This window comes from Otolemur garnettii, unplaced genomic scaffold (assembly GCF_000181295.1).
Source record: "Otolemur garnettii isolate 467f Iridium unplaced genomic scaffold, OtoGar3 scaffold00041, whole genome shotgun sequence".
In the NCBI taxonomy this organism is placed as follows: domain Eukaryota; kingdom Metazoa; phylum Chordata; class Mammalia; order Primates; family Galagidae; genus Otolemur; species Otolemur garnettii.
The window spans coordinates 2,709,610-2,716,172 of record NW_003852436.1 but is presented as its reverse complement, the minus strand read 5'-3'; positions in this window follow the sequence as shown (position 1 = coordinate 2,716,172).

Here is a 6,563-nt window from a genome sequence, read left to right as displayed (position 1 = left end):
GAAAAGACCTGACAATTTTAATCCTAAGAGATCTCAGGTGGTTGTTCTTCAAAACACTAAGTTGAGAGATCACTGTCACTTATGCCAGGTGCACAAGGAGGTCCCTGAAGGATGCTCTTTGTGAGTGACAGGCTTATTACGAATGATGTGGTATTTCTTACTCAGGTGTTCTTTCACAGGAAAAGATGTCTAAAGTCTGGATTACAGATAAAATAAGCTTCTGACACCCTCACCTCTTTCTTTTTCTTTTTTTCTTTTATATATGTGTTGCCTACTCATCTGGGTTTGTAATGAAGTAAGTCTCACTTCCATCTTTCAAAAGATTGATATTTTCATTCATACCTGAATGAAATAAAGCATATAATTTTTTCTATGATCTTAAAATCTTTAAACTGTGGTGGGGATGGAGAAGGGACAAATAGGCTAAGCACAAAGGACGTTGAGGGTGGTGGAAATACTCCAGATGATGTTCTAAAGGCAGATCCATGTGCTAACATTTGCCCAAGCTCTTCGAGAGTAAGTACACCAAGAATGAACCCCAATGGAGACTATAGACTGTGGGTGGTCATGATGCATCAGTGTGGGTTCATCAGTTACAACCAAACTACCATTCTGGGGGGGAATGTTGACAGTGTGTGGGGGCTGGGGAAACATGGGATATCTCTATAACTTTCTCTCAAATTTGCTATCAACCTAAAACTGCTCTTACAAAAATAATAAAAATTAGAAAAAAACCTGTGGCAGGGGAACCTGGGAAGAAAGAATGTGAGCAAAGGAGAGTGGTCAGAAGAAGGAAGATTGGTAGAACAATAAAGTCCTATTTTTTCATTAAGACTTGAAACAGCTTCATAGATAAAATAATATGTTCATCCCCTTTTCTTGTCTTGATCGTTTCTTAAGGATCTAAGATTTCTCTTTAAAGAGGGAGAATATCCAGTGTTAAGACTATCACAGTGGAAAGTGCAAATGAAAAAATGGATGAAGTCTATTAATTGTGTTTCCTGTCAGTCAGATCTGGTAGAGTTTGGGAGGTGGACAAGGTCTACATCCCCAAAGCATTTTAGTGTTGAATAACACCCAGGCAAACCTAAATGGAATGTCATACCTGTGTGAGACAAGTTGGGAACTGAAGCTTTCAAAGGGCTAGATCCTGTACCATCGGGCTCAGAAGACATAGATTGCTGTTGCCCCGGTCCCACACCAGCTGGTGGGTGTATTTCCCAGCAGTACGGACAAAGAGAAGCACTCACTTCTCTCCTGCTAGTGCTTCTCCAGCCTCTCTGTAAGAGCAAACAGTGCCACCTGAGAAAGCCCCGAATTTATTTCCTTCTAGAAATGTACCACAAAGTGCCTTTTAATTATTTTCTACATTTTCAGGAAAACAAACAAACAAACAAAAAACTTCATCAAGAGGTAAGGACCATTCCTGTGACAGGAGAATTCTGGTTTATTTCCCAAAGAGACTTCCTAGACAGAGAGGCCACGTGACTTTAGCACCAGAATTTGTGAATACAATTTTAAATGGTGATTAGGATTCCTCCCTCAGACTCTGTTTTCTTCCTTATGTCTTTCTGGATTCTTGCAATCTGTATGACTGACACTTAATAAACTTTGCAAAATAATTGCTTCTGACCTGTTGTCTTAAATTTAATTGGATTCATAGAAGAGACCAAGACTGGCTCTCGGCGCTTTTCAATAACAATGCTACCACCTAACATCTGTGAGCGTTTATTGTATGCCCTGCAACACGCGTGTTGTTTCTGTGTACTTTGCAATTCTTCTAGACATAAACCCTAGAAGTAAGGTGGTTTCTGCTCAAACCCAGTGGTTTTCAAACCCAAGCATGCATCATAATCATCCAGAAAGCTTTTCACTCCCAGACTGCAGAGTTTCTAACTCTGTAGTTTAGGAATGGGGCCAGAAAATTTTATTTTTAACAAATTTCAGGTGATGGCATTGCTGATGCTGCTTGCCTGGTCTGCAATTTGAGGACCACTGCATCCTAATACTAGTTATCTGAATTACACACTTTGAATACGATCCTTTGACAAAACCCCTAAAATGCAGGAGGGCATTTATGGGGCATAAAGAGCATAAAGTTCGTTTATGAATTACATTTGAGAAACAATCTTTTATTTAATACGCATTCCATTAAAAAAATTAAAACCTGAGGTCTAAGAAAGAAAAATTAAAAGAAGAAAGAGATTGATAATGACAATGCTAGAACCTTAGAAACTTCTGTGCCTTATAAAAGTCCCTTCTAGCTGGAAACTTATGTATTTCCCAAGCTGACATGTTAGGCAATAAATCATTTTGTAAGGAGGTTAGTGTTGCCTAGAGACACTCTCAGAAAAGATACCAGATTAATCAAAATTTAATTATGTCCCTCAGCTATCTTGACGTTTTGTTTTATTTTGTAGTTGACTAGATCTTGGGTTCAAATCTAAGCCTCTAGTGATTTATAAACACCTCTTACTATGAAGAGGTAAGCCAAAAAGTATATGCCTATTAAACTCGGAAAAACATTTTTGCCACACACAAACCTGCCAGTTCAGGGTACATCCAGCTTTCTATATGTCTGGACAAAGACAAAAAGTGAACACAAAAATGGAAACAGTCATGCTTGGCTGGAGGGGAAAGGTGTTATTTTTCAAATTGCTCCTCTTCCCAGCAGGAGAAATGTGAGGCTTGAATTTCAATTAGTTTTACTGTCTTAAGGCAAATATCAGCACACAGTTCTGGTCAAGGAGAGACAGGGGCTTAATGTTACTGGATGCCTAATGACACCCACCTCAGAGGGCTGTGGTCTATGATGAAATGGACATTAATATTTCCTTTTCACAGATAGGAAATGCAACCTTTGAAAGCTAGTGACCGCCTGGTGTCATCTGGAAGAGAGTGGCAGAGGAGTGATTTGAGTCCAAACCTATGTTATACATTCCCCACTCCTGCCATTATACCCCAGGGCCAGGATCTATCAAAGGTTCCCTCCCTTTCTCCTCAAGAAGCAGAGTTGAAACGTGTAAGAAGCAGACTGCCCAAAGACAGCTAAGGCAGCTCCCACCGGGAGGCCTCTCCATCTCCTGGCTGCCTGTTCTGTGTGTGTGGATTCTGGTGATTCTGTAGGGATTATCTGCTTTTGACCTATCTACTTCATTGACATCTTCCCTCAGACTTTGGCTTCTGTTTTTTCAAAAATGCAATAAAATATTTTTGTTTAAATATCACCAAAGTTAAATGCAAAAATAAATGGCTTATGTAGGAATTTTAAAAATAGATGAGAGTGACTATAAGAGAGTTATTAAAAAGAGAGAGAGAGATGGACCCAAAATACAGAGATAACTCAGCAGAGCCTTAAAGTTGGGGAACAATGATCAGAAAAGAAGTGGGGACACAGAGCAAGAAGAATAAGAAAGTAAAATCATCCTATGTCAAATTATTAATTCCTTCTTCTTATGCAATACTAGGGAAATGTGCATTAATTTCAAAAGAGACTCAAACTGACAAAATAGAAAAGAGCTGTGTAACTCTCATATAAATGATAATAAAAAAGGAGATGAGGAATAAATTGTATAACTATTTCTCTTGTTTTCTTATTTTCATAAAAGAACAATAAAATAATAAAGTAAAATAAATAATGTATACATAGTAAAATGTAAGAAATAAAAACTAATTAAAGTACTTAAGTTTCCCTCTAAAGGGCAAAATGTAATGTTAAGATTTTTTAAAATTTTGGGAGATGCCATCTTCCAGTAATTCACCAAAACGATGAACACAAAGGGAAAGAGGAGAGGCACCCGATACATGTTCTCTAGAACTTTTAGAAAATGTGGAGTTGTTCCTATGGCCACATGCATGTGAATCTATAAGAAAATGATATTGTAGACATCAAGGGAATGGGTAGTGTTCAAAAAAAGCACACCACACAAATGTTACTATGGCAAAACGGGAAGAGTCTACAGTGTCACCCAGCATACTGTTGGCACTGTGAACAAACAAGTTAAGGGCAAGCTTCTTGGGAAGAGAATTAATGTCGCATTGATCGTTATCTCTAAGAGCTGAGATAGCCTCCTGAAATATGTGAAGGAAAATGATCAGAAAAAGAAGAAAGCCAAAGAGAAAGGCACCTGGGTTCATCTGAAGCACCACCTGCTCAACACAGAGAACCTCACTCTGTGAGAACCAATGGACAGGAACCTGAGCTCCTGGAACCCATTTTCTATGAATTCATGGCATAATAGGCATTCAGCATGGCACACAGCAGAGCCAAGAGGACCAGTGGAGCAGGGGCATAAGGTGCTGGAACCTATTCCCTGTGAATTCATGTCACAGTAGGCATATCAAGCTTTGTCATAGTCAGTGGAAAGGCCTCTCCCTGAGTTGCTGGAATCTTTCCCCTGTGAATTCATAGTATAATAGGTATTAAAAATAAAAGGCTACTGTATGTAAAAAAAATTATTTTTAATTTTATGCTGCTTATAGAGAACAAAGTATTAAATACAGGTTGAAATTAAAAGACAGCTAAACAGATGTTATTTAAATATATTTGTCAATACACACACATACCCCCAATAGTGACTAAATTATAATAATATCATACAGGGGAGAGTTTAAGGTTAAGTTCTCTTACCAGATTGAAAATGGATATAATGTAATTACTTATGAAAACCAAAATTTACAGGAAGAAACCATAAATATAAATAAGCTCTATACATATGTAAAATAAAAGCTATTTAAAAGCAAAGAGAATTTTTTAGAAATGGTAGATTTCAATGTATTTCTATAAGAATAAAACAAATTTTATAAATGAGTATGAAACACAAATTTGCCAAACATATATAAAACTTTAAACAGTGTGAATGAAAATATATATTGTGAATGTTCATTGAGCTTCTAAAAATTATTTTTACAAACCTAGATCCAAAAACCTTAAATTTAAAAATATAAATATTAAAACTCGATTCTCTAATCTTAGTTGGATATAACATTCTATAGGTATTCTTTTGGTTCTGCTGTACACCTCTAACATGATGTCTGAGAATATCTAGAAGGCCCAGAGTATCAGTTTTGAAGGGTACACAATGAGAAAATATGTATTCCAGGAATGCAAGGATGGTATAATTACCATGAAATCTCCTAATGTAACTGATTACATCAACAAATTCAAGGGAAAAAAATTACATGATTGTATCAGTAGACGCTAAAACTTTACCAGGCATTCTTAATAAGAACTCTGAGAATGTCACTTAAATACTGTAAAGAATTTTTATCAAAAACTAGCATCAAATTCATCTAAAAAGCATAGCTAAAACTATTTCAATGAAAAGTATAGACCAGTCAGCAGGAGTCTCTGTTATTGCTATTGTCTCAGAGGTATTAACAAATAAAATGATATATTTTAAATGTATAAACACGGAAAATACAAGTTGGTTAATTTTATTGTTACTTTTTTGATAGCTGATGTGATTATGTAGCAGGTCAAAGCTGCACAGAAATTTCTAGGACTAATAAAAGAACATAAGTGACTGTCACAAGGTAGGTATGTTACACCACACTAAATAGATTTTCTCTATCTTAGGCATAAACTCCTAGAGGTAGAAATGAAAATAACATTCACATTAGCAATAAAAACATATAAAACATAGGAATAAGTTTAATAAGAAATACATGAGGCCTATAAAAATAAAATAAAGGTAGCATCTGAATAACTGGGGAAGCATTTCATGTTCTTAAATAGGAATATTTGATATCATAAAGTACCAAACTAAAATTAATATATAAATGTAATATGATTCAAATTAGAATGCCAACTGGATGGTGGGTATTAAGGGGCATTTGGATCCATTTACTTAATGAGGAAGTCTAAATGCCAAAAATAAAATATAAAAAGCAAGAAAAAGAGGAATAGTTAAGGGCAGAAGTCTTGCCTTTTCTGTTATTGGGCAATATTATAGAGTTAGTTTAATCACGTTAATATAATATTGGCAAAGGAATAGAGAAACAAATCAATGGAAAAAGAACAGAAAAATTGTAAATCAACTGTATATTTGAAAATTTAATATCAACCAATGTTCATATTATGCTTATAAAGGGTGAGGATAAGTCTTTACCCTTCTGACATCATTTGAGTGAGAAGAGTAAGGGTTTATTTAAGAGGTGCTGTTGGCACAAGTGTTATCAGTATCAAAGGAAGTCAACTCGAATGTCTTTCTTACATGATGTACAATAACTCCATCTGAATTCAAAAAATACCATCAACTAGTAAAGTGGTTCTAACGGAAAATAAGAAGATTTTAATCTTAAACCTAGTTTAGACATCAGATTAATGGTGGGAATAAATTAAGTCTACATTTAAGAGACTTAAAGGGACATTAGTTCTTTTCCAGGGGCAATGAGAGATTGACGTCTCTAAATAAATGATAAAAGTAGTGAGAGAGACAAGAGATAAAAGTACGGTGAGAGACAAGAGACAAATCTTGTTAGACTATGTCATTAATTGTGCTTGCTCAATATGCTGCTTGTATACAATTAAAGGCAATAGAAAAAATGGTAGAGTCATAAAT